The sequence below is a fragment of the Anas platyrhynchos genome, chromosome 4, assembly GCF_047663525.1.
Source record: "Anas platyrhynchos isolate ZD024472 breed Pekin duck chromosome 4, IASCAAS_PekinDuck_T2T, whole genome shotgun sequence".
NCBI classification, from domain to species: domain Eukaryota; kingdom Metazoa; phylum Chordata; class Aves; order Anseriformes; family Anatidae; genus Anas; species Anas platyrhynchos.
In genome coordinates, this window is record NC_092590.1 from 62,599,191 (window position 1) to 62,626,778 (window position 27,588).

At 35.3% G+C, this 27,588-nt stretch overlaps 1 protein-coding gene across 10 annotated transcripts in view; it reads right to left on the reverse strand.

Moving 5' to 3' along the window:
- SLIT2 (slit guidance ligand 2) overlaps positions 1-27,588 on the reverse strand; it is a 257,708-nt gene that overhangs the window by 125,057 nt on the left and 105,063 nt on the right. The window lies entirely within an intron of this gene.

Genomic DNA, 27,588 nt, shown 5'->3' on the forward strand with positions numbered 1-27,588 from the left:
ACTCAGCTAAATTTTTCTGTGCTGCTTTTTGGACTTTGTTTGAGGTGTGAGAATGGATCTTGACAAACTCTCAGATACCTCCTGTAAAAAAAAAAAATAAAATAAAATAGTGATTTTTGTTTTGAAATTGGAACGTCCTCACCGAGTTCTTAGCACTCCTCATGACAATGTTTAAAGGATTTTTCTCAATATCAGATATAGAAATATCCACTGGGTCCTGGCCAGGGAGAGGAAAGTTTCAGCATTAGAAAGTCAGCATTTTGGAAGAATTGCCTTCAAAGAATATACTTCAAAGCATTGTGTCAGGTCTGCATCCCTGCAAAATAATACAGGAACTGTGATACCAGGGACAGCATAGTAGATTGCAGGTCTTCTGGGAAGAATGAAAAATTTTTAAAAAGCACACTGGAGGAGCTAAAGTAAATGCAAATAAGGATTCATCCCTGATTTACTAGAGACGGACTGCAATGGTACTGAGCACTGTTGCCAAATTCCACTGAAATTAAAGGAAACCTTTTGATTAAATTTGGTGGGATATGGATAGGACATTTATTTCCAAAGAAGACACCATTTTTCTTTGTATTTATATTAAAAACAAAAAACAAAACAACAACAAAAAAATAAAACACTACCAAAGAACTAAAAATACAAAAAGGAAACCAAGGAGTCATGAGGATATGTCTATAAGTGTTTGCTCCAGACTGAGAAAATTATTCAAGTATTTTCCCTTAGTATCAATTTTAACTAGACTGTGGGTGAGAATGAGAGGTCTGCAATCTGTGAAAATGAAAAGATCAAATTCAGCATTCAGCAGGGATACAGAATATCTAATTAAGTACTGGATCTGCAGAATACAATTTTTTGCAGTTTTTTCTTCCGTATCTCCTTTTGCCCTCTGTTAACCATCCTCCCATCCACATGTATAAATATTGAAAATAAGCCAAATTTTCCTCTCAGATATCATGCATTATATAAGCATCTGAATGGAAAATGTGTCCCAAAGTGTTTTGATGAGCTCTACTAATTGAAAAGTCTACCCAAACAAACATACATATCATACAAATACAAATATATTACATAGACACTACATAGATGCTTGAAAAGAGATTAGACTATCCTATCCCTAAATAAAAATTAAAGTCCTGACATCACAAAGAAAATGACTTACTGGAGTCAAACACAATGCTCAAAAAAACAAGGCCATAGAAAATAAACCCTAAGTTTGTGTGTCAGTCATATTGGCTTTATTCAGGAGTTAAGTCTACACTTAAAATTAAATGCTCTCATCAACTCTCATTTATATTTAAATATTCTCTTAAATTTCTGTTTTAATTGTCCTTTTCCTTTAGCGTAGCTGAAATTTCATTTTATATATACATACTATTTATAATACTGATCAGTGTCTCTTTCTATGTAGAAGAAGAATTTTACACAGACATGCATCCTTACATCCATTTGTGCCTATACTGTTTATAGTGGTTGTTGTGTTGTCTTTTTTCTTTTTCTTTTTCTTTTGTTTTCTTTTGTTTCTTGCTTGGTTGATTGATTTAGTTAGGGGCACATTTCACTGCCACTGTGAAATTACCCTCCATATACATAAATATCTGTGTGCTATGACTCCTGACCTGAAACACCAGAAAGTATCTTGTAGGGTAAGTTTTCCATGGCATTTTCAGTATTCATGATTCCCCTCTCCATCCATGCAGTAATAAGCAACATGAAAAGGAGATTCCCAGCTGAGGCAGAGACAACACTTTTGTTTGCAGTTGTAGAGGGAATTGCAGAAAAAGTATTTAAACAGTGAAGGGAGAACCACTGGATTTTTTAACACATAAAAATAGCATAAAAATCTGGTGGTATATGCATTTAATAGAAAAAAAATCACAACAGCTAGGATTATAATATAAGGATTTACATTACAAACAGGTATGTACATTTATGAGCAGATAAAAATAACAGTAATAAACCTCCATGGGGAAATTAAAAAAGACTAATTTTAAGATTAGTAACCTACCCCTCACCAGAAATAAAAGGTATAGTTATTTAAATTGAATTGCAGATCAATGCACTACAGGTAACATAACACTATCTTGTACATAATGCATACTACTGCACTACTATAAAGTATTTAAAACTGACAAGCTTGCACAAAAAGCAGCAGATTGAAAGGTGAATTTCATTAAAAGAAAACAGCAAATCTCAGCAACCATCTCTGACTTCAAGTTGAATTTTGGCCCTACAACTCACTGGTATTTTTTGTTTTGCTTTCTTAACTAGTTCCCCTATGGATTAACCTCTTCTCACCTCTGGCTGCATACACACACTGCACGCTGACTTCCACGGAGCTGCTGGACGGTTCATTAGAGCAGCTCCCGCTGTTTCTTCCACCGAAGAGGAGGCACCTCTAAGTCACCACACAGGCAAGCCCAGGCTAACATGTCTCCTAACAACTTCTGGCAGCTTTGATCAGGCTGGTGGTTCATACAAGTTTCACGGGCAAAAAATAAAAAATAGGGGCAGGAACTTTGAAGTATTTCCTGCTGCTCTTTTGGAAAGCTAGTATCATTACTTGGTAATTCACATAGTATACTGGTATCAATGCGAGGGCATAGTGCAGGACTTGATTGTGTTTTTTGTTTTTTTTTTCTTTGAAGCATTTCTTAAAATAAAAGAAGATGCATTTAGGTGGATCATTTCAACCTGTTGCTAGATTTATGATTAAAATAACTCTGCTAGACAAATATTCAAACAGAATATGAAACACAAAGTAGGTTTCCTGATTCAACATTTTAGAGTTGCCTGTCTCTTCCTGAGCACGCGATTTACAATTGGGTTTACAGGAGGAGGCCTTGTTTGTCTGGTGGGCCCCCATCTTTGTAAGGAGCTGCTTTCTTTGATTTTTCAGCATTGCTCTATGTTACATAGTGTGGTAGTAAAGAACTTGAAACTGCATTTAAGTACTTGAAACAGAGTTCTTAGTATCCAGAAACACATCCAGTCTCTCAGCTAAGTCTCCCTCCTCGACACCTCTGGTGGCCAAGTCAAAGAAGTCAACAGTCTGCAGCAGTGAATGAATGCTCCAGGAGCCTTTCATAATAGTACAGCTGACTGAGGCCGTGTTTGAGAGGCCTTACCTCATTTCCCACACATTTTCTGACCCATTTTGTCTTCCTTTTCTCAGAGGGGTTTTGCCTGTTACATTGTGGTCTAAGCAGTAAACTAATTATCTTGTTCAAATCCCTTTGCAACGCCTCTAATCCCATTAGTTATAAGAATGTGTGAATAGTGATTGCACAACTTAGAAAAGAGGGAAAAAGAAAAAGAGAAAGAGACAGAGGGAAAAAGCCAAACAGCATGATCCAGGAGGATCTGCTGGCTACTTCATCCTCTGGAGACTTGACAGGACATTCAAGATTCCTGTCCTTCAGAAGACAGGACACTAAATGGGAAAACTTGTAAGTTCTGCATTTACATCTCCTGTTTGTCTGCCGTATCTGCCCCAAAGCCACTGTTTCATCCGAGGAAGCTCTAAGCCCTTTGCTCACAGCAGAACTTGCTGACCCTTGACTCCAGTTAACAGTTACATTTTCTCTCTCTCCCCTTTCATTATGAACATTTTAATGAAGAGGATGACAATATTACAATGTGTCAAAGAAGCCATATGAAGTACAGGAAATGAACGCATGTTAGTGTAGGCATCTATAGGCCCTATGAGTCCTGTTTCTTTTCTTCAAAGAAGCCTCACAAGTCTTATTAAAGAGCCCTCTCACCCTCTCCCTCAGCTGAAGATACCAGAGCGGTTGCCTCCTGCTGTCCAGGACTGAGTGAACTTTAATCGCTTTTCCTATTTTGTTCACACTGAGGAAGGAGCCAGGCTTCAGTGAAAAGCCTGCCGTCACAGTCGATGTTAAAGAGCATGAAATTTATCTGACTTCCATAAAAGATGAGTTCTGCCCTTCCATTCCTGCTTTTGCTAAGCTGGCTGCTCCGGGGACAGCCATTCTCTCTTCCAAAAACAAATATTTGCTTTTAGCGTGGATGGATGCTGCTGCCTAGGAGCGCCTTTTCCCTTGCTTTTTAAACTGTAAACTTAGTTGTTTCCACCTACAAAGAACACTTGTGGTCTTGGGAAAGAAATTTAACTTTATCATTTAGACATGCTGTTTTGCAAATGAAGGTTTTAAAAATGCAAACAGTTCCTGTTTTACATGAATAATAAGCTCTGGCTAATTGGTTACCATAGAAGCAAATTCACCAGAATTCTCAGAGAGCAACAAAAGATTTACCTTTTTCTTCTTTCCCCTCCCTCACGGCAGAAATATCCATGAATGAAAACCTAAATATCAGTGTAAAATAAAAAGTTTGCTTTCTTACATATTGTACCCAGACAATTGAGACATAATCTATTTGATGAAGATTGAAAAAAAAAAATAGTATCACACTGCACTACAGTATTCAGTTTAAAACCTTAACATTTGGAACTAGCTCTACAATCTTTGTAAATCCTACTTCCATTATTTGCACAATGCTCACTTCCATTACACTGGAAGATCAACAACACATTTCTGTAGAAGCTGCAAGTTCTAAAGATCAGTGATTTATGAATGAGCATTTTCTGAACAGACTGTGCAACTTTAGAAATGGTACCAATTCTGTCATTTCACTGCTTACATATTTCAAATACAATGGAGAATACAAAGAACTCAAAAGCGACTCTGGAGTCGAATAATCTCTAAAACTTTTTACGTATATAACAGAGTGAAAAGCAGTAACGAAATTCTATCAATGGGCTTGATAATAAAAAGACTGTGTTAAAATGGAATGAAAAGTGGTACTTATTCACTGACCATCCGCTCTGCATGCCATAACCCAGTCTAATCCCCAATTGATACTGACAACTGCAATGACAAGGGCTAAATTGGAGCCATAAGTGGGAGTAATGATAGACTGCCGCTTCAGTATGTCAGCAATTTCCAGATTAAAATTAATACCACACAAATGCTCTTCTGTAAAGTAGAGATTTCTCAAAGCAAGAGAAGCACTTGTTCAATAGCTATGCCTCCCAAAAATGTGCCACCGAGCCCAAGAGCAGTGCCCAATGCCCAGCAGAGGTTGTCTGTCCATCAGCAGGAATGAGATAAACAGGGGAAAAACTGTTTCTGCTGTACTTTTAGTTGTGACCACCTAGGGGCACTCAGCGTCCTAGAAATGCATAGCAACGCTCCGGTTTTGATCCAGCACCATTCTGAAGCAAAGCACAAAACATATTCCTGTCAAGCATCCTGCCTTATACTCTACTTGAACAACAATGACGAGTATTGTTTAGTGATACTTGATTATTGGCAGATAACCAACCAGACAGCCTTGTTCCCTATAAATGCTTCTGAACAGCTTTTTTTTTTCTGATAAAGGCTTTAATATACCATGAAGGTTTTCAACCAATAGGCGAAAATATACAGACCATATCATTTGAGAAAGTGATTTCACATTTTAAGTCTGGACTTCTTCCAAACAGCAAAGCAACTACAAACTGCATGGAAAGCTGTCTCAAGTGAATTCTCTTAATTATAATTCACTACAGCTTTGAACATGGCAAAATGGAAATGAATATAAAACTCAGAAAGCAGCACAAGGTCAAGAGAATGGCATTTTTTTCTTCTTCACATGCATTCTTCTCTTTCTACTTCATATTTTAGAAACACAAAATGTAGACAAACAGAACTGTACTCCTATGTTTCAGGATTCTCTGAATTCTTTCAAAAAAAAAAAAAAAAAAAAAAAAGACTCAGTGTAATAGCCTTCCAATCCTATCCTCACCCCCCATCCCCAAACTAGAACTAGATACGTTCACTGAAGCAATTAGCAAAATAAAATTTTAGTTTGAAGCAAATGGTTCATGAATGCTCAAATGCAGCAGCCTACTAGCCAATCATATCTGATATTTTATGGCAAGTTTTATAGTATGAATATTCTGACTTTCTGCCACTTTTTTTTTTTTTTTTCTCCCCAAATAGGGTTCACTTAACAAGCAGAATGCAGACCTGCTGCTTTCCCTTGTGGCTAACTTCACTTGTTCAAAGTCTTGAGAATCTTGGAACATGGCAATAGCTCTTAAAGGAACTTTGGCCTGCAGCTGTTATTAACTAGCTTTGGCCGTATGGACCTCCGTTGACAAGCACCTCATGTAGAGAGGTTAAAAAATTGCTACCATATGCTTTCAGCTTTTTTAACCTACAATGTAAAGGCTCAAAAAAGAAGAAAAAAGGCAAAAAACCTTTCACTACTTTAATAGTACAAAACAATTTACACATAAACCAGCACTTCTTTCTATCCTAACAGTTATGAAATACATAGTTCATTTTTACATTGGTACTGTAGCATTACAAAGTCAGGAGCTAATTTCAGTGAAAGGAACAACTGGTTATAGGTATAAAGATCTCAACAGGCTTTATTACTGGACACAAATTAAAAACAACCATGCTGTTAAAACCAGCATTAAATAACAATATAAAAATAAAAATCTGTGCCATGAGAATATTTCTATTATACAGAAAAGCATTCTCTCCTTAATGAAAGCTAAGTTTAAGCTGCTTATTACACTTTTACTTAGACCTTGCATGCATATATACACATTATGTTTGCAGTACATGATCCAGTTCAGACCTGAAGGAGGATCTGTATGCCCAACAAATTGTTGCTTTCTTCCAGATGTATCAGCTGGTTTGGTGACAGGTATTACCTCTCTGGACAAACACAGCTTCGTCATGTGTGTAATACTTTCCAGAGAACCTTTCTTAGTCACTCACCAAAGTGCTTGTACCAGTCCTTGTACCACATGTAGCCTGAAATGGATATTCAATATTTTTAACCTTGTTGAAATGAAGAAAACCAGTCATTTGCTGAACATGCCTCTGTTCTACAGATTCCCATGTGATTTTCTAAAAATACCTTAATGGTGTTCTATGAAGATCTTAGTGAGTCTCAGTTCAGTGTATATCAGAATCGAGTTCACAGATTTCAGATTTTACAACTACTGTAGCTATTTCTTTAGTTACTGGAGGAATACCACTGATTATCAACAGAAATTTAATTTTTAAATTGAAGTTATCAGTGGGTTAAAATTATTATCCTGACTGGCAGATTGGAAAAAAAAAAAAAAAAAGTATTATCAAGTAGTCAATCACCTTATGAAACACAGTTCCATTCATGGACTGAAAGAAAGTCATATTCAAGTCGTGGCCAAATATTCTAAGCAATAATCAAAAATAAACCAGAAACATGTTTATAAAACCAAGGTACTATTTTAGTGAATGACAAGAAAAACCCAGGAGACTTAATTTCTTTTTTACCATAATGAGATTTACATCTACTTATTTAAATCCAGGCCAGTTTTCTCAACATCCAGGGATATACTGCATGTAAGATATCATATTTCCCAGATAACAGCATTTGCATTAGTAATAGTAAGAGAGACTAATACTAGTAAGAGAGACTAATACTAGATAGACAAATGAGCAGAAGTGCTGTCCAACTCAAGCAAATTGTAGATCTAAAAAGAATACAGCTACTAAAGGATAATTTATCTATCTCAAGCAACCGTAGAATTCCTTTTTCAAGTTGCCTAAATACTATACATATTTAATACCTTTGAAATAACAGAAATAAACTTTAATCAAGCAAAGTAAATAAATGCAGCATAATCTCATTTTAAGATAGGGAAAAAAGCAATCACTACCAAGAGACGAGCAATGGGGTCACTTTTGCTTCCATCTTCAAATTTGAGAATATGAGAAGTTCTGAAAGTGAGCTTGGACTCAGCATTTCAAGTCTAGGAACTTCAGGCTAGAAATGCACACAGACTGATCCTGCCTAACCATTTTCACAAAAACAGGCCACAGTGGTCATGTACTGAACTGATGTCTCCCAAATACAAGGATATTTGTAAATATAATATAAATAGTTGTATGTCATATGGCATTCTCTAATGAGGTTGTTTAATGCAGGATTTTTCTGGTTAGCAAAAACAAACTAGAATGCTGCCCTTCTCCAACAAATGTCATCTAAACTCTACAAACTGCTTTAAAATACATGTATGACAGAAGGGCGGTCTTTATTAAAAGCAAACAAACAAACAAAAACAACAACAAAAAATGTTTAAAGCTATAGACCTTGACTACTACCGCACAATTTTACTCCTCCTTCTCCCAAGAGGAGGCAGGGATTAGCATCTTGTAGCATTTGACAGTCTTTCCCACTCAGAGCTGCTCTTAAGTCACCAGGTATTATAGCCAAATTTGTTTAGATTGCCACCTGGGTTAACAGTTAATATTTGAACTTGCAAATCTGTTTACCGCTTCAGGTCTAAAAACATTCCTTCTCTATATATGAATGGTATTTATATAATAACATGACAACAAGTTGAGAAAACTCCAAATAGAAAATGCAATTGCATGTAAACATGAAGTTTCACCTGAGGTTAGCCAAAGAGACTTCTTAATAAATAGAATCTGTTAGCATCATTCGTATTACAGCACTTGTCAACTTATAGAAACATTTCCTTCTGATGAAATTGTGCTAAAATATAGGGGTGGTTCGTGAAGGTGCTCCATCTCCAGGAATACAATATTCTGGAATACACAGCCAGGAGCCTAACAGCTCCAGCCTGCAGAAAGCTCTGGGCATGCTCTCCCAGAGCCCTCCCTGCCTCTGAGAAAAATAAATAAATAAATAATATATATATATAAAATTTCAAAATACAAGAATATTCATTATCATAAAAAATCCTGAAGTAAACATTCAAAATAACCACAAAGTAATACTCTATTTCTAACAAACTTTTCCCCTCACTTTGGTTCTGTGGACAACTAGCCCATTTAAAAATTAAAAACACATAATCAAGGTAAATATCAAATAAATGATGTATTTTTATTTAAAAGAATAAAAGTAATCCTTTGGGTATAGAAAATTTTAACAGAAACCAGAGAGAGACTTTCCAAAGCTTAAAATAAATCTTATGTCACTTCACCAAAGCTGTATCAGCCAACTAAAACAGCCAATCAGAGTAGTGATCTACCCTCCTATGCTAACACATGCAGGTTACATTATCAGCAAAAACAGTAATGGGTATGAAATCAGAGTATATATAGGATGGATATTCTGATTGGCATTCCTTCCCACATCCTGTGAGGAATGAGCCAGTAGTACACAGTCTTTAACTGAATTGGTTATTGGAGGTTTACTGCTTTTAGAATTGGGAACTTTGTTTTAACAAAAACAAAAATAAAATAATAAAAAAATAATTCTATAATACCATTGTCATTTGTTTCTCTTTGTAACACTACTGAGGGGTTAATTATTCTAGTCTAAAAAGTTGTCAGCATCCACAGTAAATCCTTTATAATTTCTTCAGTGTAAGTAAACCATGGATTTTAGTTAAGCATAGTAAAAATATTCTACAACTCTCTACAAAAAAATTCAAAGCATTTTGCCACTGGTAATCAGGGGGAGAGCCACAGAAAGCCAAAAACCATTTTGACTATATTCATAATGTTTTTATTTAAGCAAAAGTAGGTTTTAATTCTGTAATAGAAGTTTCAATGATAGAAGCATTCTAGGTCTTCAACACACCTACAGGCATGAAAAAGAGTATTTCATAATTATATTGTACATCAAATATAAGATGTAATAAGTAAACAAGTCAGTCAGCTTCTTTAGAGAACAGACTTTTTTTTTAATGTGATACCAGATGTCATGTATTTCCCATATATTATGGTAAAATGTGCATCTGAATTGGAATAGAGATAAAATAGGGGAAATTTTTGCTTTAGGAGAAGCACTTGCTTCGTCTAAGGTTAATAATGACACCATGGCCTAGATACAGCTCTCTTTTCATCACTGAAATCCATAGCAAGTTGCAGTTCAGTTACTGTAATTTTAATAAATTTAATAAACCTGTTGCATTACCTTAAAATACAGTATTCTTTACAAAAGCAAGCATGTTATAATTTATAAAGTTATTTTGGCTATATTTACTAACTATCATAGTCTGGTTGAGGGGTCCAATTCCCCAGTTTTGAGCTTCCCCAGCTCAAAACATTATAGTTTTGATTAAACTGAATAAAAAAAGATAATGAAGAAATTTCCTCAGACCAACGGGATTGACAACCTATGGCAATATGCTTAAACTCCTGTCTTTCCACTCATGTTTTGAAGTACTAGCATTGCAGGGAATATGTACTATTTCTAATGAACATACAGAAAAATATTTTAATTCAATTGTGATTTAACGTCAAGACAAAGTATAGTTAGACAAATAAACAGTTCTTGAATGAGAGGAGAAAATATCGTTCTTTAAAGAATCGACATTCTTTAATGGATTATTCCTCTGCGTTGCTTCCTGGGTTTATGTTTAAATCAGGGCAACTATTGTAGCAGGGACCTCCACTACCCCAGGATGCTAATTCCATCTCGTGCAGCTCACCACCGTGCAGGCTTAGCCTATTTATCCGAATGTCAATAGCATCGTACAGTGTCACACAACTGACTAAGCAAAGATTGAAAATCCACTATACAACAATCATGTCTTCATGGTCACTTGCACAAGTATTATGTCTCATGCCACAGATATTATAAAACAATCATGTGGCTATACTTTATGGGTAACCAACAGCTTTTTTAGAGTGAATGCAGCCCAATTTCCTGTTACAACCAGCATTAGGAAGTTATTTCACAGAGAGGTGATGAGTAAATATCATTAAGGAAATTTATGAGTGTTATGTCAATAATTGTTGTTTTCCCATGTATAATTCTTTTGTTACTTATTCCATGTTAGCAATCAACTTTTCAGGGATCCTGGCATGAAAGCTCTTCGGAGATTTCAGCAGTACTGCAAGGCATAATTATCCCTTGTATCTGCACAATGTTAAACTAATTGCCCTCACATTTAAAATGAAATATCAGAAACCATGTGATGGTTAAAAACTGAGCTCTGCCTAGTGACCGGAGCTCTATCCCAAGATGTTGGCAGCAGTGTGCCTACATCTTATTCCTTGAAACTTGCTTTCATAGCTCCATAATGAAGCATATGGATTGACTGCTTATGAAAGGAAAGGAAAAAGAAAGTAACAGCCAGTGTCATACTAGTACCTTCAACAAACTGTCTGTGATATTCTACTTCATAATTAGACTTGCTCTAGCAAGTCTAATTTTGCTATGTATGTCCACAGTTATTTCTAGGGAAAACCAAAATATTGTTTTAGAGAAGTTATCATTCTGAAGAGAAATATGAACAACAAATATGCACACATAAAAATAATGAAACTCCAAATTCTGACCATCTTTTAGTATGTTCTTTTGATAGCAGCAAGCTTTGATGGTATACCAATAACAAAAATCTAAAACCAATTCCTGTTGGATTCTGATAAGAGGGATACATCCTGCATCTGAAAAGCAAAGCAATCATGACTTTTGAAATGAGAGCAAAGATGTGTCTTACATGCCGTGAGGGCATGCACAAATTCTACAAAAGCAGCAAAAGAAAAAGGAAACTACACCAAAGGGAGTTTCAGATCACTTCATATCAAATTTTGTCTGTGGCAGATTTGATACACTATGTTATTGAATCACAAGACATTTATCAGCTTGAGCCAGATTTTCCCTTTCCTGTCCGCAATAGTAGAATAACCTATTTATCACTTATTTTTGAAATATTTGAAAAAAATATACAACTGGAGAGACATGGAAAGCTAGATGATAAATTGAAAATTAACGTTTCTTCTTATTTCTGTTCTTAGCATGTCTCTTTCAAAGTTTCAGAATATTGGGTCACAAGCATTCCTTTAGATTAACATCATTATAACCTTTTCACATGCAGGGACCTAGAGACAAACTGCAATCAGTACCAAGTTTTCTTATCTCACCTTTCTGTCTACTCAGTTACAACCCTGATTCTCACATACTTCAACTCTGTGAAGAGAATTCCTGCTAAAATATTTTCAACTTAAAACTTAGTTCAGATTTGAGCAGCAAAAGCAGCTAGACTAATAGAAAGCACTGACCTAAAGAATCCAATTTATAATCAAGTTAAATAAAGTTTCAACCACTAGACATTAAGAAAAAAACAAACTCATTGAAGTTAGGTTTGAGACTTGACAATGTTTCCAAGGACAGCATGTAAGCATATATAGAGAATTAAAGGTTTTGAAAAAATACTAAGTTTTTTGAAGTTGCAGGGGGAGGAAGGAATAACATGTTTCTGCTTCTCTGAAAAAGGAATTTCCACTCAAGAATTTCAGTCTAAAGCCTCTGAAACTTAACACAGTGGAAACAGGATTTGCATGGGAATTTTTTCTTATATAATTTTGTGCTTTATTTCTAATTATCAGGTACTATTTTAGTGATCTACAACTTCAAAAAAAAAAAAAGCAAAACAAACAAACAAACAACACCTCTGCTATAAATCCATTGATAATTAGCCTAATTACTTATGAAGGACCTTTGTTTGAATTATAGTCATGGCTTATGGCAGCGTATGGATTTGCCTAATATTGACTGAACTTTGATGCTTTCCTCAGCTTCATAAAAACTGTCTCAGAGACAGAAAATAGTTACACTGTAAAATATATATTTTAAATTAGCAAGATATAATCCACCAGCTCTAACAATTAAGACCACATGCAAGAAAACAGAGTTGAATAGTGTTTTCAGAAGTCTTTAGCGTTTCAGTAACTGTTGTACAAATTCTCAAATAATTGAGATTTCTCTCTCATAGGCTATAAAGGCTGAGAAAAAAACTTGGAAAGAAAAACAGAACACTCAGGAGAATTATGTTTTTGGCATGTACTATCAAAGTGTGCCTACTATGCAATATTTAGAAGAACATCTGTCCCTCAACTCCGAGTCTACTTGTTCTAGTGGCAAGTCTCTTTTACCTGGGAAACAATCTTGAATGGAAAACAGCTGAACCGTCTGCCACCACATAACTCTTAAAAGCACTGAGTATCTAAATCAGAATCGTATGGGCTCTTGGTGTTGCTCGGAAAGTAAGCTGTTCCTGAACCTGCTACCCAAAATGGCAAAGAGATTAGACAATTATTGACCAGCTCAGAGAGACTGAGAAAAACATTAAACAAAGTATGATTATGTGTCAACACATGACTATAGTTAAACTGCCTACATGTGGAATCAACAGAGAACATATACATCTTATTTGCATCAACTATAAAACAGAGACTTGCCAAAACTAGAGCTCTTAATGAGATGCTGTTGTATTACTCGTACCATGTAAGAGTTACTTAAAGCACCAAGACATCAGAAGACTGTCATTGTCCAATTAACTTCTGGGAAACAACCCAATGCCAGTATTTTTACGTGGATGGAATCAAGGTTATTCATCAACAATTCATTTTGGAAGAGCTTTCTCTATTGATACTTTCTGCCGGAACCCAAAGGCTACTAGGAAGGGGCAAGTCTACCATGTTTCAGTATTTTCTCCCTGGAGTCTAGATTACATATACTGGAAGTGCCTGATGAAGTAATTGACTGAAAGCAAATTCAAGATTCTTGTATTTGTCTAAATGAACCTAAAGGGTAAGCACAGGGAACAAATTCAGAAGTATCTAAAAACAAACAAACAACCAACAACAACAAAATGTCAAAGGGAGAGAGGTATTGACTTATCCTGCAAGGACTTCTGCCACTGCGGACCATGAAATATAAAGGGAAAAAAAGAGTGATGGCCTTTTAGCAGGGCTGTGGTGTTTAAGGCCATCAGAAAACTTCTCTTAGGCAAGAGATAGAAAACACTATGGGTACCAGGTCCTCAGAAGTAAAAACTGGTTGGAAGATGCTTACAAGCCCTTATCACTCTCTTCAAAAGGCTGATGGTCTGATAAATGAAGAAAGTTTTGCAGAATTTATATTGTCTCCTACTACTTCAAATTTCAAGTCTTCACCATGCTGTTGAGATTTCTTGTCTTGAGGGTGAATGAGGAGGAAGGAAAAATGAGGAAAAATCTATACGTCCCTTTGCAAAACTTTCCATGGAAATCATTCAAGTGTAACTGTCAAAATGGCTCTCCGAGCAGTCAGGAAGCCTCCTCATATATCAAAGTGGGAATGAAAGCAGGTAGCAAGGAAATCTGTAACAAATTCCTACTGAGTCAAACTATAAATTTCCATACTAAATTACACAACATTTTTTGTATTATTTTCCCTATTACAAAGAGTTGTCCCTAAAAATAACCTTAAGAATTTCAAAGTCCTTTCCCGGCCATTATTAACAACTTTCACAGTTATTCTCCAAAAATAATATTCCACATGGAATTATTTTACTATTTAAAAGCAAGATTTTAATTCAGGAAGAGAATACTCATCAAATCTTACCTTCACTTAAATAAAATATAAAGAAATTAATGCCAGTGCAGAATGGAAATGAGGATTAATTTCCTCTTGGGAAATACTTAACATACATAAGATAGTTAATGGAAACAGAACTGTACTAATGTATTTTACAGTATGAATACACATACATATGTTATTACTTCACACTTACATAGTGCCCCTTATCTGATAATACTCAAACGTGTTTAAAACATTAATGACTTTATCCTCACAGAAGCTCTACAACATCAGAAATATTTTCCTGTTGGTTTAGTTTTCCTCGTAAGCTTGCTGGGCACAAAGCACTGCATTGTCTCAACAGTCCCTATTGATACCACGGAGAGACAAATACATTAATAAATTCACAATAATTAATAAGCCACCCTGAAACACTGGAATTGTGCACTGTGTACTACTGTGCAAAAGACATATGGCTACTGTCTCAGAGAAGTTACAGTTGAGTTTGAAGCAAAAAGAGAAGGCAACATCAAGAATGTTATTATATAGTCATGGGTTAGAGATATTTAAAATTAAAGCTATTAAGACATTTGAAAGTTCTCTGCCCTTCTTACAAAAAACAGTTTTGTTTGAAAGCCACTTGACTTGACCAGAACTGACAACTAACAAAAGTTTGAAAAAGATAACAAAACTCACTCCTTTTGGCAGAAAATACATGCATTGGAATTACATAAATTGTTTGTATAACATGCATTCATATTTGTATACATGCACAAATACGGTCTATTTATAGTATTATATATATTCAAAAAGGGTTAAAATATTAAAAGAAATACAGGTTTCCAGCCTTTTAAAAAAAAAAAAAAAAAAAAGTTTTCTATAAATGATTAGTGGGTTTAAATTTACATTATTCCATATAGGGTATCTACATAGGTATAAGGCACTGGAAAAGTATGAATATAAAATTATATTTGTATGAAAAACCTTGGACTGTCAGAAGTTAAAATATCAAGACAAGATTCATGCACCTCTATAAAGAGAGGAAAATGTTGCCTATGGATACATATACTGGTGAACTCACAAAACAGCTGCTTCTCTTTTCCCCACCAGTGAGATACATGCTTTGAGATCTAAATAAATTCACTTTTAAGATGCTGCTAGTTGACTTGTTCTATAGGTTAAGACAAAATTCTTATCTCACTAGGCAACTCTACTGAAATATTGCATGTCTTACTTATAAAAATAGATTGTCAAGTAGCTGTAAAGCTCTCAATCCTTCAGCTACCTGAGTAAAAAAGGTCACATGCATTCTATTTCATTTTGGTTTTGTACAATATGCACACATCTTTATCTCTACCAGTGCATATACCAAATGATGAATAGCTATTTTATCATCCCCTAAAATATCAATCTGGCAGGTTATCTAACATCTGGCTTTCAGTGTTCTTCTTGGAATCTGGAAATGTTTGGAAGGCTTTGGTTGAACAGCAGTTCTGATCAGGCTTTGAAAATAAAACTTCATCCTTGACTTCCAGAATCAGAGCATTCATCATCTGAACCCAGTTGCCAAAAATTAGAAGGCTGAGAATCCTCGGATTCTGATAGGTTTGCTTTACCACAGTTACCAAATACTGCTACACCTTCAAAGAACAGCAAATAGTATTATGCCAAGTACTCAAAGCACGCACTTCATTGCCAATCCCTGAAAGCCATAGCAGAGTTATTTCTCTGGCTCAGCAAACTTACATCAGTTATGCAAACATGAATTAACAGGAGTAGTGCAAATCTAAATAAAATAATGAGCACACAACATTTATTGGACTTAAAAAATAACATATCTATCTTACTAGTCAAAGAATAGGTAAGTAGTTTCTAAATAGAAAATTCTTAATACTTTCTAATGCCTGGGTTGTGTATTGCCTTTGTGCTTCTGTAGTAATTACTGCACTAAATGAAAGAAACCTTCACTTTTGATTTCAAAATTTGTTTTTGAAGGAAGTTTTTGAAAGGAAGTTACTTTGGGGAAGAAAATACAGAACTTCATTAAAAATAATGATTTTGCACTGTAAAATGCAGCTTTAAAGTTCTGGTACACTTTACACAAAATACCCAAAGGTCTATATGGACAACAACTTACAGACTGTGTCAATTGTAACAGTATGTTTTTCATAAAGCATCACATATGCTAAGTTAATGCAGAAGGCAAAAGACTAAAGTGCTGTACCACAGAAGTAGACCCATGACAAACTACACCACCTAATCATCCAGAAGATTTTGTGATATATGCAGATGCATTACTAAGACATAGGCCAACAATTTGTGACCAAAGTCATAACAAATGTGGTATCTCTGTATTATGAAGATACTGGAAAAATATTCCTTTAAAGAGGAACAACATGGGCAAGGATATGACCACATGAGTTTTTAGTAATCATCTATATAAAACGAGAGTAGTTTTGGAAAAAATGTGACCTAATGCTTAAGTGTCTTGTTATCCGTACATAGGAAGAAGTTCTGACATAACACAAATAGGTTTTACTCCAGAATTTGTTATTTTAAATGAGTCAAGAGAAGTCCTCACCTGGCAGTGAAATGAGTTAGATGACAATGCATTTTCTTAACCACTGTAATTTGTTTGTTTATTATAATTTTAGCTTATAAAACTATAGAATAATTTGGTTTGGAAAGGATATTAAGAGATTTCAAGTCCAATCCCCTGCTCAGAGCAGTTTTAATCAGATCAGGTTGCTCATGAACATGCCCAGTTGAGTCTTGAACACCTCCAGGGAAAATGACCCCACAATCAGTCTGTGCATGCTCCAGCGTTACACCACCCTCATGGTGTTTATTTTTTCCTAATACCTACACAGAATTTCCTGTATTCCAACTTTTCTGTCACCTCTTGTCCTATCACTGGACACCTCTGTGAAGAGCATGGCTCCCTCTTCTCTGCATCCTCTGATAAGCTTGTTGCAGTTTGCAACATCTCTTCATTTGCTCTTCTCTAGGTTGAAGAGACCCAATTTGTTCTGCTTTATGTGTTCTGGCTTCTAATGAGGAGCCCCAGACTGGACGTGATTTTTATATACAGGATTTGAAAAGACTGATAATGGAAGTAGAGCTTTAAATTGTACCCTAAGAGGAAGATAGCATTAGTATCTTTCAATATTTTTTTTTTATTTTTTATTTTTTACAATCTCTATTATCTTTTTTTTTTTTTAATTAAATTTCTTAATGTTTCAAAAATAAAAAATAAAAAAATAAATTACTGATCAGAGTTTTTGAATAAATTATTATTTATTGACTCAAAGAATACAATTCCAAACAATACTATAGATGTTAAAATGCCTGCAGAATTTAAATAAATGCTAATTATGCATCTCTTACAGGCTAGCTAAGTAAGACATTAGGAAGACCATTCCACAAGATATTATTAATGGCAAATAAAATCTCTATGGAGATAACTTCAAAGGCCAGTTTACTGCATCCATAAAAGCTGAAAGTATTTTCTGCATGGGTCTTTTATTAGTGGAACTGTTATCATGAACAGTGAGATCCCATTACTGATCTACGAGCCATTGTTTTCCATTTTTTATGAGTGAAAAAAAATGCTTTTAAAATATATATATTTTTTGATTTTATAATATTAACACTCACAGATCATAGAATCATAGAATGGGCAGGGTTGGAAGGGACCTCTGAAGATCAGCTGGAAAGGACCAACAGAGCATTTTATGCATATTTATCTCACCTCAGACTTGTGAGTTTAATCCTGGTACACACAAAACTTCCTTGATGTAACTCATCATTTTGTCTATGAAACAAAAAATGCAGAATCTAATCTATTTTACAATTCTCTGCATTTTTTTTTCATGCTCTACACAGACTCATGACTGTGATAAATTTACTTAAAGGTGAATAGTAAAAGCAACATATCTGAGATGTCTCTTCCTGGCTTAAATCAGCTTAAATATTAACAGAAAACAAATGAAACTTATTTCACTAACATCTCATTAGAATAAGAACAATGTGGTGCTCAAGACTAATTATTTGTACATTTGGGGATTTGTTTTTAACTGTTTACCTATTACTCATCATAGGTCAACTTAAATGGAATTAACTTCTCAGACCACATCTACCAATGATACCACACAGAAAAACAGAAAGCATGTGGGACTCGGGACTCGCAAGGCCTTTCAGTACATTTCTGTTTTTCTTAAAGGCTTCCCTGGAGAAAATCAGGACTGACAAGCTATTTGAAGGAATTTACACTATGAACTTCCAATAATTGTCAAATCTTGTAGCCCTTAATATTTCTTTTACAACAAATGATAAAAATCAAAACACTTAACCCCTTCCATCTTCAATGGCAATTGGCACGGGATTAAAATATCTCGTGTTTGCAGCAGGATAAACTGCACAATTTCTCTAAAGGGAGATGGGAAGAACTCTTTGCAATGAAGCATTTCCAATGAGTCTGGAAAAAAGACTGGTACAGAGACCAGACCTGCTTGCCTACTCTTAGGCTTGTCAGACTGGAGCCACAGGTTCCATGTGACTCTTAAGTGCATTTGCACTTAGGTTTGACAAATAAGAAAATCTTTACTTCCTTTGTTTTTAATTGAATTTTCTTAGCACACATATCCAGGCATCATTTAAGAGTTCAGTGAACGACTGTGGAAATCCTGTATATGAAGTACTGTAGAAAATTAATAACATTTTTCATGAAAGTGAATTGTTTCTTTTAACTCTAGTAACTCCAGTAATTGTAAAAGATTTTGCCCTTCAGGGGGAAAGAAAGTGTTGTGGAAAAAGAGATTTAATGTGACTTGTTAGCTAGATTATTTCTTTACAAATGTCTACTCAAGGGAATGCTGGACATACAGGTGCCCAACTATGGCATTCAATCACTTACTGAGTGTCTGGGACCTGCAGCTTTCTCCTCAGAACTCAATAGGAGCAGGTAGTGCTCTGAAAATTATTATTTTTTTAATCATTATGCTTGATTGCTTTAAAAACATCTGATAGATGACAGATATATACAACCCAATTTATAGCATCTTCTCACTACCCTCCTTCCCCTCCTTTTTTTTTTTAGCAGTACTATTTCTTTTCTCTCTCAAATTCCCCATCATCCTATATCCTTCCACAGTATACAACAGTGAACAGAAAATTGTTAACTTCATCATGGTTCTGTGCTACATATAAACGACAGCAGATGAAGCAGACCTTGTTATAGCAAACAAACAAAACATATCTATAATGTGAAGCTCAGTAGGTGTGATCACATGGAACCTTGTAGGTTTGATTTTCTAAATATTTTCTGAGTGTCCTAATCCTGGAAATAATTAATTGTATGCACTTAACAGGGCTTCTATTATTGACTCCAATGGAACCAAGATTTCGTCCTCCTGTTTGCAGCAGCCATACAGTAGCTAATTTTAAGCACCTACACAACTTTGCAAGAACAATATACTCTATTTATTAATGCACGTTTTTCTCCAAAAGTGTTTTATTTTTTTTAATTTTTTTTAGTTTTAATAGCAGAAGAATAAGGAGGCAAAACATTCAGTCTCTTGCTTCCTCATTCTGCTGCTGTTTTAGCAACAGGAATGAACAGCAATACTTGTGTGACTGGATTTGTGCAGGTGTAACAGGACATGACTTGCCAAATCTCTATTACTGGAAAGGATGAAAGAAGAATATTTACAACATCTCTTTTGAAAACCAATTTAAATTTTCTAATCCTTATGTTTTCAGAAACTATTCTAAAACATAAAAACATAAGCACATAGACTTTACAGACACTTCAAAACTAATGGAGTAGATTGCCTTTCCACTCAACTGAGTTCTTTTCATCAAATCGTGCTGGCTGCCTCTTCCTCCTTTCCATCTTCCCCCCCCCCCCCCCCCCCCCCCTCCAGAAGAATGTTACTATTTTGTAGCACTATATTGGCTAATGTGTTCAGCTTAGTAACTCTTAAAATGCAAGCACTTCTTTTTCAAATCTTATTTTCAGTCTTTTCAATGACTGCTGTTCAGTGCAAACTTTAATATTTGCAAAATTCTTATTCCCTGAAATCTAATAACCTTACAGTGTTAGTATTCTCCTAGCCAATACTTTTCAATGCCAAATTTTCAGCTACTGGACCCACTTTCCCATTCTCACATTCTCAAGTTTTAGTAGTATGCAAAACTAGAAACTAACTTTACGTTGCTATAGATCGTCTCACCAAGTTTATGCGGAAGACAGCCTCTCAGTGGGCAACACTACTGAAGTTTTTGACTTGAAAAAATACGGATTCTAAGTATTATTTCAATTGTAAAGTTGTTAATTTTGACACAGGTGGGTTATTCCAGGGCCAGCGTTTGTGGTCATCTCTTTTGGTGTCATCTGCAGGGCTTCTTGCACAAGGTGTAAACTTGCTTGCTCAACATATTCTTTCATGTCCTCCCCAAGTGCTTGCAGCACTATTCTATCCAATATCATTTTCAGGGCCAATTTTTTCACCCTACTAATACAACCACCTATGACATCTTGCTGATACTTTCCTTTACCATCTACATATGCATGTAGACCTCAAACTGCTACTGTACTCATTATGTGTCAAAATCTACATTTTACATGAACTTTCCAGAATCTTCCTCCTGATCCTGTCTCCATCTCCAGCTGCAGGTTAAATTAACTTCTTCAGTATTAATGTCAATTTCAGGAAAGAAGTTAGCAGTAAGCAATTCTTTGAAAATCCACATGAATTGGAGTGTTATTTCCACCTATCTTCACAAATGCTAAACAAATGAAATTTCTAAAATGCATTGGTAGTTTTCCTCTTTCTTGCACACACAATGATCTATATGGTTATATTCTCCTGAAGTCACACTACATGCGCATTTACATGCATCTAATTATTTTAAATATTTTTTTTTCCATTTTCCTATGTTTGTGGTTTTTTTTTTTTTTTTTTTCCTATTGGATAAAGTTTCCTGTTCATTCTGTCCGTTGAGTTCATTAGCATTCTTATTTACAAGGAAACAGTACGTTGTATTACCATGAAAAGATGATTACTTTGGTGAAATATCAAACAGAATAGATTTGTAAAAATGTAAATAATTTTTCTAAAAATAACATTGGCTATGTTTATTTTGGATATGGCTAAAAGCTTAAATGGACATTAAATTAACATTCTCTGAAGAGTTATACAAATGTTGAAATTTCTTTCAACTCCTGTGGGAAGCAAGAAAATAAGCACTGTTATTTCTATTTTATGGCTAAAGAAATAGAGACAGAAGTTAAGTGACTTGCCCATAGCTATACTTTGAATCAACATCAGCGCCAGGATGAAAATTTATGAATTCTTTTTTCCTACCCAGAATGCTAGGACACACACTGCTTTTTAAAACACATACTATTTAACATTTATTACTACAAAAATATGCAATGTGCACCTGGAATTGGATTGGATATGAGTTAATGGTTTATAGATCTTTGTTGTTATATGAGTTTGTAGATGATTGGCTACTGAATTACAGCTTTAAAATTATGCATTTGAAGCCAAATTAGTATCCTGATAATCATTTGCCTTCCCTTAAAGCTCTTCCTCCCTTAGTTGGAGGCCCAGTGACAATTATTGGCATTTGAAAATCACAGCACTGGGTGGTCTTGTTCCCCAGTGTTGCAATACCTACATTGTATATTTCAAGTGCAGTGCTAAAAATGCTCACTTCTAGCTAAGATTGATTTTACCATTTATAAATAATATTTTTATTTGTTCCACCTGTAGCCAGTAGCATCTGGAGCAACAACTGAAAGGCAGGCATGACAGCCTTGCAATATCTAATGAAACAAGGACGAAAGAAACTGAAACAGTTTTTGCCAGAAGTCTCAAAGATGATCAGTATTTAAACCTTCCTTTCCATTGCCACTACCACAGCTTTGCTCCTCAGCTGGCACACACTTCTCTCCAAGGCCCAGGTACCAAATACTCCCTCCACCTAAGCTGACTCTCTCCATACGGTAAAATGAATAAGAACAAAATGCAGTTGGCTGCATTGAAGCTGTGCCTGTATAACTCTCCAGTGCTAACTCAAATATATGTGCAGTTTAACACATGTACAAGGAAAACTGGGCACAGAAGAACTTTGCCAAAAACTGAAAAAGAAAAATGCAAATCCATGTTAAGGTGCAAAGGGGCAGCTGAAATTCCACCGTTACAGAAAGAGGTAGTATGGATTGATACTTGCCTCAGACACACTCTTAAAACAAACTAATTTCAAACACAGAATTATTTCACATAGCAACTGGCAGTAAATCATCTGTGAAAATATAATTCGGAATTTAAATTAAATCTTGTTAAAATGCTTATCTGAGTAACTTATCCAAACAGTTTGAAACACCAGTTAATTGATGACATAGACATAGCATGGTTTGAGAAGTACAGAGCAGTCTCACAAACATATAGGAGTTACAAAACAGCACAATCTGTAGCACTACCTGTGTGAGCAGTGTATTTATCTGCAGGAACTTTATCTCCTACAGGGGATATTGCACATGACAGGTACTATCTTCGCATCGATCAGCCAGCCAGAATCTTCTGGGTACTGACTAGCTGTGAGACAGAATGAAGGGGAACAGGAGCTGCCTAAGGGTGGCCAGAGGAAGAGGCAGCAAAGAAAACTGTTCAGTTCAAGCCAAAGCTTGCAGGACAACTGCAACAAGCAAACATTTCAAACAAAATTAGACACACACAGAGTCACCAATTTCTTTCTCACAGTTTAAAACACATTTGAGCAGTTCTGTCTGTCCATACTGCTTTGCATGAACTACGGACTATTTCCTGCTGAAGCACTATGCTTTCTTACATACCACAAATCAAGTAATGACAGCAGTAATATCTTTGTACTTCCAACAATGAAAGGTAAATTGCTGCTATTTTAGTGAAACATGAATTTAAACTCCTTTTGCATTTGTATATCTCCCCTCTACTTCCGAAACTACTCTTATTTCAACCCTGACCCAAAATCAATAGAAACCAACTTAATATACTAACTTTATTACATCAACAATGCCATTTAGATTATTTGTTTATGACCAAAGTGTCTATACAGTAAGCATTTAAGTGCTAATGGAAAATAATAAAATACCTCTGGGGTTTGGTATCTCAGGTTTGACGAAGTACCATGTTCATAGAAGTGAATAAAAATTAGCAGAAGATTGTTATAACTGAAAGGTTCAAAGATGTCTACCCATTTTGCCTAGATTCAGGTACACTCCATTTAATGATCAAGTAATGTTAAAGAAGCACCTATACAAATTTTATTTATGAAGATTGCAATCCCCAGTGTGGGATTTGGTACCTTCTTTGGTCAAAGGCCTCCCAATCTATACCAGCAATAGCCCTGAGAAAAAAATTCTTAGACTGAGTACATCTGAATGGAGACAATGCAGTGGAGTTATTCTGACAAATAAAAAATTTCACAACTTCCCCAAGTTCTGTAACCTCACAACATTGCTTCCCATGCCACTCATGCTGGTGGCCAGCCACAAGGCGCTGCTTCCTACCTGATGCCAAAAGCCCTGGGGAAGCAGGCTGGCCCCCTGGCCAGAAGGCAGGGTGTATCATGCAGCCAGAAAAACAAACAAGCAAGCCAAGTCATAAAAATCCAGCAAAACTGAACTTGCAGTTTTATCGAATTGAGAAAAACAGATGGGTGACAACTAAGTAAAATCTTACTCCAAATGATGCCTGCCTTCCATATGAAACCATGGCTATTTCCAAAAATATTTCCAAAATTTACAATAAGAAAATGCCTCATTGAGGTAGAAGAGAGGAAGGCAATTCTAACTGAGAAATAATTTGCAATTAATAAGGAGAGGGCAATTATTTGGGAATTCCCCTAGCTTGAAATGTTCTCTTATCTCTCGTATCAAACACGGGATGAAGCAATTATAGGAACTCAGCTAGCGCTGCATACAGATGACTCACTTCAGAATCACACAAATACAGCATCAGGATGCAAGTTACTATTAATGCTCTCTATGCAAATATTTAAAAATTTCCTGAGGCAGAATGCTATAAAAAGCAGAACCCAGTAATGACAAGCTACATTGTACAGATGGCTACGTAGTGTGTTAAAAGTCCTCTCAGACACAATATCACTCACACAAAAAATATTAAAAAAAAAAAAGTTACATCATAGCTTTCTTTTAGCAGGAAGGCAATCCTATTTTACAGATGAGTTGGTGAGGAATGTAAAATTACATTAACATGACTTTATAAGAAAGGACGCTGCAACTTCTAATACATTCTTCTATGCATTATAAAGGAACTTCTCATTTAACCTCTTTTTCAAATGATCAGCATAGCAATCCACAACAATGCTGCTATAAAAATAGAGAAAGGAAACATTAAAGATCCGAATCAAAAAAAAAAAGAGTTGGCAATGTTCATTATTACTAACGTTGACCTTAGAGGAACACAAATACCTGCCACAGAAGGCAGAGCAGGTATCCCATGAACACGCATACATAACTCACTTCCCAGCACCACTTGAATATGGTTCTTCACCTCATTATGAGTACTTCAAATTTAATTACTTCACATTTTACATTATTTTTGTTGTTATAAGATAAAAAGCTATTTGGCAAGCTGCCTGCTTTGATCAAAGTATCTGATGTAAGAGGAAAAGAACATGAAAATTGAATATGAAATTCTTTGGCAACAAAACCTCTTGTGTGCATAAGTATACTGGATTTCTTAATAGCATTATTTATATTAATGTCTGTTCTTATACAATAGCAAGTATTTGCCTTTACTTTTCTTTTGTAATGTTTTACGCTCCTCTTATCCTGGCACCTGAAAATAACTGGCATAAATTAAAAAACAATTATATCAGAACTTCAACAGAAGATTTCTTCTGAGGCATACAAAACAAAAAGTAATAGCAACAAAAAGATTTTGGAAAATGCAACAATATTAATGGCTATCAAAATGCTCTACATTAAAGATTTCTTCTATTTTATTTTGTTTTTAATATATTTTTTTGCACACCTGTATAACCCAGCCATGCTGGATGCAGCGTGAACTGAACTAATTAACAAAAAGGGAGGTCTCTATGGCTCAATCAGGGTATCATAGAAGTGACATACAAGATCCTAATTAGAAACAGTGCAGCACTGCTAGCCAGATTCTCAGTCTCAGTTAAGATTTTCCAGCATACACAGATATATTTAGAAAATAACTACTTGGGATAGAGGCACAGCCAAGGTAACTTTAAACAACACAATGGGTTCCCTTAATTTTACCAAGATCAGTCATACCAGGAGCATCCAGGATAAAGGATAAGATACTATGCTTTAAAGACATCGTTCTTCATTCAAATCTGTAATGGTTCTCTAGTGGCCTAAGCCTGAGGAACTGCAGATCTCAAAGGAGTATTTTGGATTGCTAATCTATTTGCATGGAAACTGTGATCATTACTTTTATTTTGCAGTACAGAACCTAGAGATAATGAAGCTTTTTATAGAACTGATAAATAAATGAATATAGTCAAAAAGTCTTCCTCCACATGTTAAAAAATGTGCATACATGTTTTATATACATGTACACGTATATCTGTGTATACACACACACACACACACAATCTCCTCTTCAATAGTATAGCAGGTAATCTTAGTGAATAAAAATTACCAACCTTCATAAAACGAAAAAGAAAATTATTTGATATAAATTATTGATATAAATTTTCCAACTGATCCTTTCCCCAGCATAGCTGTTCATAGCTGTTGGTATGCTGCACTTCACCCTTATGCCAATGGACAAGTTAAGTGTCCTCAGAAGGTATTTCAGTATTTTTTGTGTTTGTTCACATCTAACATTTATATAGATCTGTAAATAGATTTCTAGAAATGCTCACTCACCTTGCCTGAAATTAAGGTCTTAGAACACATTGAATGAGTTGATCAACAGAAGACTTAGCTTGTACAGTTTGTGAAAAGGTAATGACAACTAGGTACCAATTTATAAGAGTGGAAAACTCTACTAATATTAACAGAAGTAAGGCAAATTTCCTAAAACCAGAGGTCCACTGGTTACATTGGTTGCACTTATCAGTAAAATTTTGTATAAGCATAATCTCTGAAAGGTCTATACCTTATATGGAAGCCAGAGAAATGGAATCTTTTATGTAATTTCCATTCAAACATTTAAAAAAGCTAGTAAAATATTTAAGTAAAAAACATGATTAATGGTGTATATATAATTTCATGAAAATCAAGCACAGAACTCTTTCAATATGACTAAATATTAACTTCTTCAGATGTTTGCATCATTTGAAAAGAATGATTTCCAGTAGGTTGTATTCACAGATCTTCATATATAACACAAATTGGAATAAAAATACATTTATCAAAATGCTCCAAATACAGAGGAACCACTGGAGCACTAAAAGCTGTGCACTGCATTGTTGGACGGTGTTTAGAGCGGCACAGAAACAGAGCAGCATAGACACACCCATTTGCAATCATAAGCAATAAAAAAGGAAAAAAAAAACCCACACCATACACAACAGCCATTGCTAATTAAACTCGAGAAAATGTTTATCTCGTCTTCTGCACTACAAGCAGCTTTCCTGCTTTTTCAACCAAAGAAATTTTCTGATATATCTCTGCTTTGAAGTACCTGCGTATCTTATGGAGGAAACACAGGAATTCAAAGAAAAGAGAATTAGCATGAAACCAACAGAATGACTATCTACAAATTTCTGTTAATGGTATTCCCTTAAGCTGTAACATCCAAATAAACACTTTTGATTTTCAGTCATGATCAATATGCATGGCAAAATAAAAACATATTCCAGAAGCTAACCTGTATTTTTATTCTTTGTCTTTGAAGATAGTTGTGTTTTCTCTTCTCCACGAGTGTTCAAAATATAGGATCCTTCCAGAAATGAAGGTGAGGCTGGCCTTGCTCACCATCTCGGCTCAGACCCATGGTGCTGCATTGCCCCCATTTACCTGCTCCTTTCCCCAGCACAGCTGTTGGTATGCTGCACTTCACCCTTATGCCAATGGACAAGTTAAGTGTCCTCAGAAGGTATTTCAGTATTTTTTGTGTTTGTTCACATCTAACATTCAGAATTCACGTTGGAAGACTATAAAATTGCATAGGGAGAGTGAATAGTGAAAGGAAGGGGAGTTTAGAGATACCACCTCGGCTTCATATTTTTGTGACCAAAATGAAAACATCATTTCAC